This window comes from Talpa occidentalis, unplaced genomic scaffold (genome assembly GCF_014898055.3).
Source record: "Talpa occidentalis isolate TD23 unplaced genomic scaffold, MPIMG_talOcc4v2.1 talOcc4.4, whole genome shotgun sequence".
NCBI lineage: Eukaryota > Metazoa > Chordata > Mammalia > Eulipotyphla > Talpidae > Talpa > Talpa occidentalis.
Window position 1 is genome coordinate 93,720,928 of NW_023604295.1, and position 12,765 is coordinate 93,733,692.

Sequence of the window (12,765 nt, forward strand, 5' to 3'; positions counted from 1 at the left end):
AATTACTTTCCCCAAACCCCTCAGTAAACCTTTTGTCATGATTCATTGGCACAAACTGGGTCACATCACACGTCCATTTCTGAACTAGTCACAAGGGCAAAAAGAGGGATCATTTTAGGTCAGTGACACCAGTTTCTAGAACTGGTAAAAAGGTCTTACCTGATGTCCATGCACTTGAAGGGGAAAAAAGAATATATTCACAAAAAAGGAGGGGCCTGTTGGTGGGGAGGAGAGAAGTAGGTACTGTGGTGGACCAATGGGCTCTGCCACTGGACATCATTTTTTTTTAAGAGGGGGACTTTTGTATGGGATCAAAGAAAAAATGGAAGAAATCATTGACTATTCTTATGGTTACCCACTCCTCCTAATTGCCTTAATTTCTCTCTGTTTATGTTTCTCAAGATACTTTGCCTGGCCATTGTTCTCCATTTGCAATGCCTCCTTGCAAGTTTAAATTCTCAGTGAGATTAGTGATTAGGTTACCTAATATACTGAAATGACTTTTCTATCATTTTTAATCTATGTATTTTTTTTCTTTCTCATATTTTTGGAAATACTAGAAATCTAATAATATATTATTTAAAACATGCATGGTTTTTTTAAAAAGAGCACCAGTTAATCTAAGGAAATTTCACATTATCACTGCTAGAATATAAGGTAAAATTTGAAAACACAATGGTCTGGCCAGATCTAATCTTTTCTGTCTCCTCCATATTATTTTTCAAAGGGTGTGTTTAGGTTTAATTATAGCTGTCAAAAAACCTCTAGTCCCTGGGAGCTTGCCTTGTTCTCCTACCTAGTATGAATACCAATCCCCTAGCCCCAAATGTGAAATGTATTACAAACAATAACTACCGCTTATTGAGCATATGGGAATTCATCTCAGTTCCTCTATCATCAATTATGGAAAGTAAATATTATTCACTTAAATTATTCTATTATTCTTTTTTTTTTTTTAAGATTTATTTATTTATACGAGCACTGGGTACATACAGTCAAAAGCGCGGGAGGGTGAAAGAATTCACCAGAGCCAGAGCAGGGAGCAGAACAGGCAGAAGGACCGAAGTACACTGCTGAGGGGAGCAGTGGGCACGGCAGGAGAGGTCTGCGCGCCATGTGGGACCCTCGCTGGTGGCCGGGGATCGAACCGGCGCTGCAGAGGCTGCAGGCAGCTTCGCAGCCCAGCGCTCAACCGCTGCGCCACCGGGGAGGCCCAATTATTCTATTATTCTTGAGAAAACGCAGGTCATCAGGAGTTAAATTTCGCAATGTTATCAGACTAATTGGTAGAGACGAGATTCAAACCATGTCTATTTTTTTTACACGGTAATTTTCTGAACATCCTTACCAAAGGACAAAAATAATTGTAAAAATCTCTCTCTCTCTCTCTCTCTCTCTCTCTCTCTCTCTCTGACTTATAAAAGCCTTTGTCTGTTCAATTCAAATGCCATTCCTTCTTTTTTTTATTTATGTTCATATACACTTTTTTCCTCACCATAATCCCTCATACCCTTTTAACCCCTTTTTCTCCATGCCCTCTTCACCTCAGAAACCTCATTTATGATATTTTGTCTGATACCAAAAGCCATGTTATTTCTCATGTGTCAAATGACTTCTCAACCCCAAATGCCCACCAACATTTCTTTAAATTAGTAAACTTTATCTTAGATTCACAGAAAAACTGAGCAGAAAATACAGAGCATTGTGTCACCCTATAGAGATGCTTAGTCGCCCGCACTGTCAGTTTCTTGCATTAAGCTGGTCTATTTGTTACAACCCATTCACTCTTGGCAATGCTCTACATGCTTGTGAGTTATGATATACATGTCATACAATTATCCACTAGTGTAGTATCTCACACAATAGTTTTACTGTCCTAAAAATTCTCAGGGCTCTGTCTATTCATCCTGCCAGTCTTCTACCCCTGGCAGCCACTGTTCTTTTTATATCCTCTCCATGTTGCCTTTCTAGACTCTCATATAGTAGGAATTATAAAATATGTAGTCTTTTCAGGTAAATTATTTTCACATAGTAATATGCATTGTTTCCTTCACGTCTTATTTGATTGTTTATTTCTTTTGAACACTGAGTAAATATGCCATTGTCTGGAACACAGATACACAGTCTATGTATCTGTTTACCTACTGAAGGACATTTTGGTTCCTTCTAAGATTTGGCAAATATAAATAAAGCTGACATAAACAACCATGTGCAGGTTTTTATATAGACATAACTTTCCAATTTTGAGTCCTTTTCAATCCCAACAAATATCTGAGAACTATTAACAGTGGTAGCAAAGATTTACTGCACACTTTTCCTCTGAGTAGAATTTCCCAAGGACATAAAGAATTTTCAAAATAAAAATGGAAATGTTTTAGAAATATAGATTAGCCGTTAACACTTATAAGAGGGTTTATATGAAAATTATACAAATGCTTAATAGGGACTTCTTAACAAAAATAAAACTCATGAACTATTATAAAAATGTGAGTAATATTGTGGATAAAGCTTAATTTTCACTGTTCTTCAGTTGAAAGAAATGAAAATCTCAATGCCAAATGAAAATGGCAAAGGAGAATTCTTTTCTGGGAATTACATATTTGCCTATTACCCATTATTGCCACATATTTTAGAGCAAACATGTAAATAAAAAGGAGAAAACTGTACAAGAAAACACAAGAACCATATCTTCGGAAGTTTTAGAAGCTGTGTTCCCAGCAGGGAGGTAAAGGGAATGGTATCCACATTTTCAAGAACAACATACTTAATTCCAAATCATCCATTCCACTGAGGACTTAATGTCCAATAGGGACCAAGACAAACATTTTAAAATAGACATATACGATAAATTTTATTTTCAATACAATTTTAGAAGTTTTATTTTAATCTGATGAATTATGTTTAATAGGTATGCATTTTTATTTGTAGAGTTTGTTATTTTAGATTATTCTTTTTATTGTAACTGGAAAAGACCAGAATGGTCTATAATAGGAAAAGGAGTATTGCATCAAGCCCTTACAAGTGATTATTTCAAAGTCACTGTGAACACTGTGTAGCTATGCAAGCAAACCAAAGGGGCCTCAGTGTTTAAGCTGAGTCTGAGGGAAAGTCAAGAAAGGAGGGAAGGGAATCAAACTCCAAATAACAATGTGAAATACAAATGACAATAACATCTGAGCAACTCTTGCAGTCCAGCAGCATCTTCTTAGCTTAGGGTGACTGCTGCTCTCTGCCTCAGTTCCCCTTTCCAATGCCAACAACTGGATATTTTCTCAGGCAGTAAAATAGACAATAGTAGAATTTCTCTTTTTATCTCCCATCTTGAGGCTCACTGTCATTGCCTGACAGCAACAGCTTTAAAAACCTATTTCTTTGGGGCAGGGAGGGGGGGGTGGTGGCTTAAGGGGAAGTTAAGCACAACACTGTGCAGCTATCCACAGCCTCTGCAGCATGAGTTCAATCCCCAGCCAGGGAGTTACCCACATGGTGCAGCAGACCTCTCCTGGCTCGCCTGCTGCTCCCCTAAGCAGTGTACTTCAGTCAGTCTGCCTGCTCTGCTTCCCACTCTGCCTCTGGTGAATCCTCTTACCCCCCACACCTCTGGCTTGTACCCCTGTTCTTGTATGCATGAATAAATAAATCTTTAAAAAAAACACCCTTTTTTTAACTTACCATCAAGTTTATTTCTAGCAAGAGGATAAATTCAATCTCTGTTATTCTACATTGACTAAGAACATAAGTATGGTGGGATGAACTTAAAGGAAACCAGACTTGAAAATTGTACAGAGAAAAGAGAAAGGAACGCATATCGCCTACTCCCTTCAACCCTTGAGTGGGATTTGGCATTCCAGCAGTCACCATTAACTAATTTTCTTGTCTCTTTATCTTCCCCCACCCCTTCACCAACTCCCAGACTACTCAGCCTTAGGGGAATTTTCTATTAGAAAAAGAGGCTTAGACACTGACCTAAGATCCTAACTCTATACAGGGGTTGAATTTTTCTGAAAAATCAGTGGAGATTCACACTGAAACTCTTTCAATGGAAGCCTAGTACTGAGTGTGCAAACCTAAAATGAGGACCTGATATTTCTCTGTGAAGGCCTGAACTTTCAAATGTGTTTTCACACCAGTCCTGAGAAATGCATGTGATCCAAAGGTGCAAATTCTCAAGAGAACTCAAGAAGAATGTAAGCAAAAATCTCCCCTCTCCTAATATATTCTAAAATAAGCAACTTTAAATTGCATAACTTTATTTTCTCAGAATAGAATATGAAAAATAAATTCATAAATATAGGGAAAAGGAATCATGGTAAAAGCCACAAGTTACTAAAGTTAGACTCATTTATTTATTCTGAGATTGATGAAACTTGACATCTAGAAAACATGTTTACTGACAATGTAAAAATAAGTTTATTCTTAGAACAATTAATTAAAGAAATGACTGTTCAAGAAAAAAATGATTTCTAAGGTATACTACAGACTGGTATGTAACTCATTTTTCATACAGCTACTAACATCTGCCTTTTGACTTGAAGTTGTGGTGAAGAAACTAATACTCATGATTGAGCAGCTTCTGTGCTTTCTTCCAAACTTCAACTTCTTCATTAGCAACGCATGCTTCTAGTCATTCATCTAATACACATCTACTGTGGTCAGTTGGCGACTAGGTATCATGCTAAATATTAAAGACATAAAGGGGAACAAATTAGAAAAGGCATCTGATATCACTAGGAACTCCTCCTGTTTAAATAATTATACATCACATCTTTTAATGAAGTGTATTCCTCAAGCAGACAGCCCTTGCACCTCCATGGTGGCCTAGAGTTTAAGTCTCAGTGCTACCATCATAATGGCCCACCTTGATGACCTGAGTTCCACCCCCGGCTAGGGAGATACCCACATGGCGCAGCACACCTCACCTGTCTCCCCCACTGCACCCCTTAGCAGTGTATTTCAGTAGATCTGCCTGCTATTCTCCCCATTCTGTCTCTGGTGAATCCTCTCACCCCCCACACCTCAGGCCTACACCCCAGTTATTCCATGCATAAATGAACAAATCTTTAAAAAATGTTAATGGAATTCTAGATACAAATTTTCAAGATTCTAAATAACTTGTCGGGTCAAGCTTGGTGACTGGACTTTTATAAATTTCCCCAGATGGTTCTAAAATATGATCAAGGTTAAGAAAGACATTGATGGAGTTAAGTTATCTTTAAAAAAAAAAAAAAAAAAGATAGCCCAAAAGAAGAGGACAAAAAAAAACCCAAATAACTTTACACTTATGTTATCCTGTTTCACTTGATATGAAAGACTTAGATAAACTTTTGAAAAAAACATGAAGTTCTAACACCGATGCTGAGGATTAACTGAAAATACACTAGCTATTTGTAGAATGTAATTCAGGTACTTAAAATGTATAGAAATAACTTAAGATAAATTCTTGTTTCATTAACCAAATTTAAAAAGATTTCTATTAGAAATCCAAGGTAGTAGCTGCAGTCACTTTTTCCCCTCTTAAAAATCTCATTATCTTCCCTTGAATCTAAGGGATAGACATTCACTTTGAAATGATGCTCTGTAAGAAATGCCCTTCCTCATATAGCACAGAAGTGTTGAAGTGTCCAGGGGCCCTTTATACTCTGAACATTTAGGCTTCTGTGCTATACTAAGATTAAACTCCAAACCAGCTAGCTGATCTGTTTTGATTTCTCAGCTTCACTGAGGCATAGGTATAATGAATAATTTTAGGGATAATAAATAACTATAAGGTCCCCAATAAGATGGTAGGGCATATCCTGCCCCTGAAATCTTCACTTTATAACATCAAGACCCCACCCAATCTCCCAGTTCCTAGTGCCAGTACTGCTCTTCGCTCCAATTCTACATTAGCAACGCATGCTCCAGTTATTCATCCAATAGACGTCTACTGTGCCTCTACTAGGGGCTAGGCATCATGCTAGATATCAGAGACTGAATAAAGAACTTTAGAAAAGACATCTGATGTCACTGGGAGCAAAAAGAAGTGAGAACAGATAATGGTTAAGTAATAAACAAGGTAATTTCAAAAAAAAAAAATAACTGCTTTAAAGGAGATAAAATGGGGTAATGATGAAAGAGTGCTTTGAACATGGGTGTGGGGTTTATTTAAGTAAAGTGGTTGGCAAGGGACTCTCAGAGTAAGTGACTTTTGGGTCAGAAGGAATGCAAGTCACACAAGCAGTCCTTACAGAGACCCTGCTCCCAATGAAATGGGCAGGAAGGGCGAGGTAGGCAGTTATAGACCCTAGCCAAGCCCTCAGTCCTTTTCTGCACCCCCTGCCTCCCAGATATCAGATCATAAGCATTAACTTTCTGACTTGTCCTACTAGGACACACCTGTTCTACACCCAAACTCTTTCCATGTGAGTATAAGCCTGAAGGATTCCCAGCACTCTCTGAAGAACTACCAACCCAGGTCCATCCTCTGCTAAATAGCAACATTCCAAAACCACATTAGATTTGTCCTACAAATCTGCATAGAAATTGCCTTTGGGTGTCTTCCCAGGAAGAGGTAGGACCTATGCTCAAATTACACTTACAGGAAGAAATTGGGGGAATAACGGGGAGAAACTGAGTCTTGTCATATTTGGCTTGCCTCCCTCCTAAAACTTGGTGACATTCAATGCTCTTGAAACATTTATAATAAGTACATTTTTTTTTTTACATAAGCAGGCTTGAATTACTCTCTGTTACTTGCAGTCAAAGAATATTAACTATAAAGCTCGCCCCACTTTCCCTCTACCACTCAAGTGTTTCCATTCTGTGTTCTGAGATATGCACCCAGTGATTTAATATAATGATGAGTTGACCACACTTGGGCAACTTTCCCATGCATTTTCTGCCTGATGGTAGAGAAGGTTCACTAGACAGCCTGTCATTTCTTAAATGCTAGTGACTTGTACTGCTTTCCAAATATAATACTAGAAGTATCTAGCCTTCAAATTGCCCAACTGCTATTTATATCATATCTTTCATCTGATGGTTGTGTTCTCTGAAAATGGTATGTTCATTTCCCAGTTCTGTCATGTTTGCATGTTTTTCTTAATGTTCACTTTGACATCATAGTTTTTTTATTTCCTATAAATATTTTAAAATGCCTTCTTATAATATTTTTCTTGATATCATTGAAGTTTGTAAATGGATCCTATTGAAGCAAAAGACCCATGATCTATTCTTTGATCAGTAGTATGTGTGAAAGAAATGTCATGTTTTCCTTCTGACTGTTAATTTAGTTCAAAATATTCCATAAGTATAGTAGACTACATCAAATTAACCTCATGTACAAATATGTAATGAAAGAAAAATCAGGAATAAAGGCTGAAACTTTGCATGAAACAAGGCACTGGAAATTATTTCACACACACACACACACAAAAAAAAACCTTAGGATCTATTCCTGGTAAGAATAAGATTCCCAAAGAAAATAAATTATGTTTTTATAGTTGCCATCATCATTCTTACATACAAGGAACAACTTCAACAAGAGAAAAAAAATGCTAGAAGTAAATTATTGTTTAAAAGATTCAGACTTTTGGGGCTTCCCTGGTGGTGCAGGCGGTTGAGCGCAGCGCTGTGAAGCTGTCTGCAGCCTCTGCAGTGCCAATTCGATCCCTGCCGGCCACGGAGCAAACCACATGGCGCAGCAGACCTCTCCTGTCTCTCCTGCTGCTCCCCTCAGTAGTATATTTCAGTCAGTCTGCCTGTTCTGTTCCCCCCTCTGTCTCTGGTGAATCCTCTCACCCTCCCACACATCTGGCCTGTACCCCGGTTCTTTGTATAAATAAATAAATCTTCAAAAGAAAATTCAGACTTTTAAGTCACTTTGTGTTTTCATATAAACAAATGATCTGTAGTTATTATTTCTAGATAATTTTAGTAAGCCATCTACATTTGATTTAATTAAAATAAAATTTTAAAAATTAACAAAACCACATTTAGACAAGTGAAATCTAATGGAAACCTTGATTTTCAATATATAAAAAAAGACATAAGCTATGTGAGATGTTCAAATTTGGTATTCATGGTCCATAATGAATGTATAATGAACTAATCTGGTAAATTTAATTTTCTCTCTAACAAACCATTTCATATATCTAAATGGGACCGCTTCTTTCTAAAGCATCAGAACAACTCCTTAGTTATTTACATAATTCTCTTTGAAATGCTCCCTGAACACTGGTCTAAGATCTGGTAGCCATTTTGGTACAGTGTATATCCACCCTCTCGACCATTGGATCAGGAAAAGATACTTGAGAAAGAACAAAAATAAACTATGAAGTATGTCAAAAAGGTACAATATACACCTACTTTTTTTCTTCACAAACCATTTCAAAATCTTAAAATCACTCCACAACAACATTCCAAAAGTGTGCTGTAGTTAAGGATTTATGTCCCAATTTTTTTTTTTTTATTTCTTAGAGCACATATTATAATGCTTTATAGAAATAATAGGTATTTGCTGACTTGAGCCTAGATATAACATTTTATTATATAGTAATAATCATCCTGTCTTAACTGCTTACTTCTTAATGCTTCTAATTCTCTATCATAATAGCAAAACAATTAAGGACAGAGAGGTGACCCACATGGCGCAGCAGACCTCTCCTTACTCGCCCGCTGCTCCCCTCAGCAGTGTACTTCGGTCAATCTGCCTTTTCTGCTCCCCACTCTGTCTCTGGTGAATCCTCTCACTCCCCACACCTCTGGCCTGTACTCCAGTTCTTGTATGCATAAATAAATAAATCTTTTTTTAAAAAAGAGACAAAATTTCTGATTTGTGTCTTCTTGTTATTTACATGCTAGAAAATTAAAGTTACTACATGTTTGGAGATTATTTTAAAATACAAAACAGTAAATCACAGCATTTTAAATTTCCAGAATATACTCGCATTGATTCAGTGTCCTTAATTGTTTTACTTGGGCAATATTCAAGTCAGTAGGGATATGGTCTAGGTACCCTTCTAAATGTGCCTTTTGCACTGGGCCTATCGTGAGTGGGTCTATATTCAGTCCCCCAGTCCTATGAGTCTCCTTAACATAAGTCCTTTTGTTTCCCACAGATGAATGTGCAGATCTGGTGCAGGTCCCAGGGGTTGGCGTGCCTGGTGTGGGACAGTGGCCCTTTCCTTCCCAGGTAGAAGATCCATGTTTATGGCACCCCTGTCTACTGTGGGTCACTGTGCCAGGGGTAATGATCCTGGGAAGATCATGTTCCATCTTCCCTACCGTTTTCTGCTCTTTCTTTATTTTTTAATTAAAAAGTTTTATTAATTTATGCATAGTTATAGGGTATATACCAGAGGTGCAGGGGGTGAAACGATTCACTGGAGACAGAGTAGGGAGCAGAATAGGTGGATCTACTGAAATGCACTGCTGAGGAGAAGAGCAGGCGAGACGGAGAGGTCTGCTGTGCCATATGTGGGTTAGCTCCCTGGCTGGAGATCAAACTCAAGTCTTGGAGATGATAGCACTGAAACATAACCCCTAGGCCACCAGGGAGGCCCCTTCTTTGCTGTGGGTCACTGTGCTGGGGGTAATGATCCTGGGAAGGTCATGTTCCACCTTCCCTATCTTTTTCAATGGAGTCTTTTACTTTTCATGATGGATCTGCTGTTCCCCTCGTCTTTAGTTCTGTTTTAAAGGGAATTGCTCCACACCGCCGGGGCAGACCAGGCGCACAGGGGAGTGTGTCCCCACATCGGCATTTTAGAACAGGGACCTTTCTCCATTAAAGGCTGCTTGAAACTGACAGATGACTCCTGGAAGAACCAGAGGGGAACAGAGAAGCCCACCCAAGATGCCGGCCAGTCCTAACAACACAGTGTCCCAACGCATACGGCAAATTAGAAAACAGACAGTAGGGAGGAGAAGAACCACACGCAACCTAGCAACTCTCCAGAGAAAAAGCACACCACAAAAAGAAAGCCAGCCCCCAGATTGCAAAGACAATAACTTGGAAGAATTTCTGAGCCTTCCAGAAAGAGAATTTAAAATTGCCGTGATTAAAAAACTGACAGAAGTCATAAAGGAAAACAATGATAAGGGAAAAATAATCAACGATCAGAAGAATGCAATTGAGTCCCTAGAGAGGGAAAACAATGGTCAGAAGAAAGAAATTGAGTCCCTAAAGAGGGAAGTAAAAGAAATGCAGGAGATCAAAGAATTAATGGAAGAACTAAAGAATTCTGGGAAAAGCAATGAAAGCAGAATAGATGAAATGGAAGAACGAATAAGTAATCTTGAAGACACAGAAATAAAAAGAACCAAAACAGAAAAGGAAAGAGAAGTACGAAGGAAAAAGAACGAAGAAAGACTTCGGGAACTATCTGACTCCATGAGGAAAGGAAATATAAGAGTTATAGGAATACCAGAAGGAGAGGAGAGAGATGTAGGAACAGAGAAAATATTCAAAGAGATAATTGAAGAGAACTTCCCAAATGTGAAGAAGGAACTGAAAATTGATATACAAGAAGCAAGAAGAACACCAAACTTCCACGACGAAAGGAAAAATACAGCAAGACACATAATAGTAAAGCTCCCAAGAATCCAGGACAAGGAAAAAATAATGAAGCTGGCAAGAGGGAAGAAACAGATAACATTCAAAGGAAAACCAATCAGGCTGACATCAGACTTCTCCGAAGAAACACTACGGGCAAGGAGAGAGTGGAGGGACATAGTCAACAGACTCCAAGAAAACAGATGCCAACCAAGAATACTCTATCCCGCAAAGCTCTCCTTCCTCTTTGAAGAAAGAATATGGACCTTCCCAGACAAACAGAAACTCCGGAATTTCATTGCAACTAAACCCCCACTCCAAAAAATACTACAAGGAGTCCTAAAGCCAGAACCTCAGAGGGACGAATAACAATGAAAGAAGGCCAAAAAAAAAAGAATAAATAAATAAAATCAAAGGAAAGACAAACACAATGGCAAATACAGATGTTAACATATCAATATTAACTCTAAATGTAAATGGACTAAACTCTTCAATAAAAAGACACAGAGTGGCAGCCTGGATTAAGAAACAAAACCCAACCTTTTGCTGTCTCCAGGAAACACATTTAGCTACAAAAGATAAAAATAGGCTCAAAGTTAAAGGATGGAAAACAATCCTACAAGCAAATGGACCAAAAAAGAAAGCAGGAACAGCTATACTTATATCAGATAAAACAGATTTCAAACTCAAAAAGATAAAAAGAGACCCCAATGGTCACTACATTATGATCAAGGGGACATTACTTCAAGAAGAAATAACACTCATTAACATATACTCACCAAACGAAGGAGCACCAAAATATATCAGACAACTGTTGTCCTCTCTGAAAACAGACATCAGAGAAAACACATATGTAGTGGGAGACTTCAACACACCACTATCAACAATGGATAGATCAACAAGACAAAAAATAAGTAAAGAAACCAAAGCTCTAAATAAGGACCTAGAGCAATTAGGCTTAACAGACATCTATAGAACACTAAACCCCAAAAAAACGGAGTACACATTTTTCTCAAGCGCACACGGATCATTCTCCAGGATCGATCACATACTGGGGCACAAGACAAACATCAACAGATACACCAAGATTGAAATCATATCAACCATCTTTTCTGACCATGAAGGCATCAAACTAGAAATAAACCATAAAAAGAAGGCAAGGAACTTTCCTACCTCATGGAGATTAAAAACCACACTACTGGAAGACCATTGGACTAATGAGGAGATCAAAGAAGAAATTAAAAAATTTTTTGAATTGAACGACAAGGAGGACACTAATATCCTAAATGTATGGGATGCAGCAAAAGCAGTAATAAGAGGAAAATATATAGCAATAGAAGCTCACATCAAGAAACAAGAAAGAACGCAAAGAAACAACCTCATCTCGAAGCTCAAAGATCTAGAAAAAGAACAACAAAAAAACCCCAAAACCAGTAGAAGAAAAGAAATAATAAAAACCAAAGCAGAAATAAATGAAATTGAAACTAAAAAAACAATCCAAAAGATCAATGAAACCAAGAGCTGGTTTTTTGAAAAAATCAATAAAATAGACAAACCCCTAGCCAGGCTCACAAAGGAAAAAAGGGAGAAAGCACAAATAAACAGGATCATCAATGAAAGAGGAGAAATCACAACGGACACAGCAGAAATCAAAAGAATAATCAGTAACTACTATGAACAGTTATATGGAAACAAGTTCAACAATCTAGAGGAGATGGACAAATTCCTACAACTCTACAATCACCCAAAGCTAGATAAAGAAGAAATAGAACACCTAAACAGACCAATTACAATTAGCGAAATTGAAATGGTAATAAAAAACCTCCCCAAAAACAAAAGCCCAGGACCTGATGGATTTACAAATGAATTCTACCAAACATTCAGAGATGAATTAGTGCCTATCCTTCACAAACTCTTCCAAAAAATTGAGAAGGAAGGGACAATAACAAACACGTTTTATGAAGCCAACATTACACTAATACCAAAACCGAACAAGGACAACACAAAAAAGGAAAACTATAGGCCAATCTCCCTAATGAACACTGATGCAAAAATCCTCAATAAAATTTTAGCTATCAGAATCCAACAATGTATCCATAAGATAATTCACCACGACCAAGTTGGATTCATTCCAGGGGCACAAGGATGGTTTAACATCCGAAAATCAATCAACGTTATCCAACACATCAACAAAAAGAAATATAAAAACCATATGATAATATCAATAGATG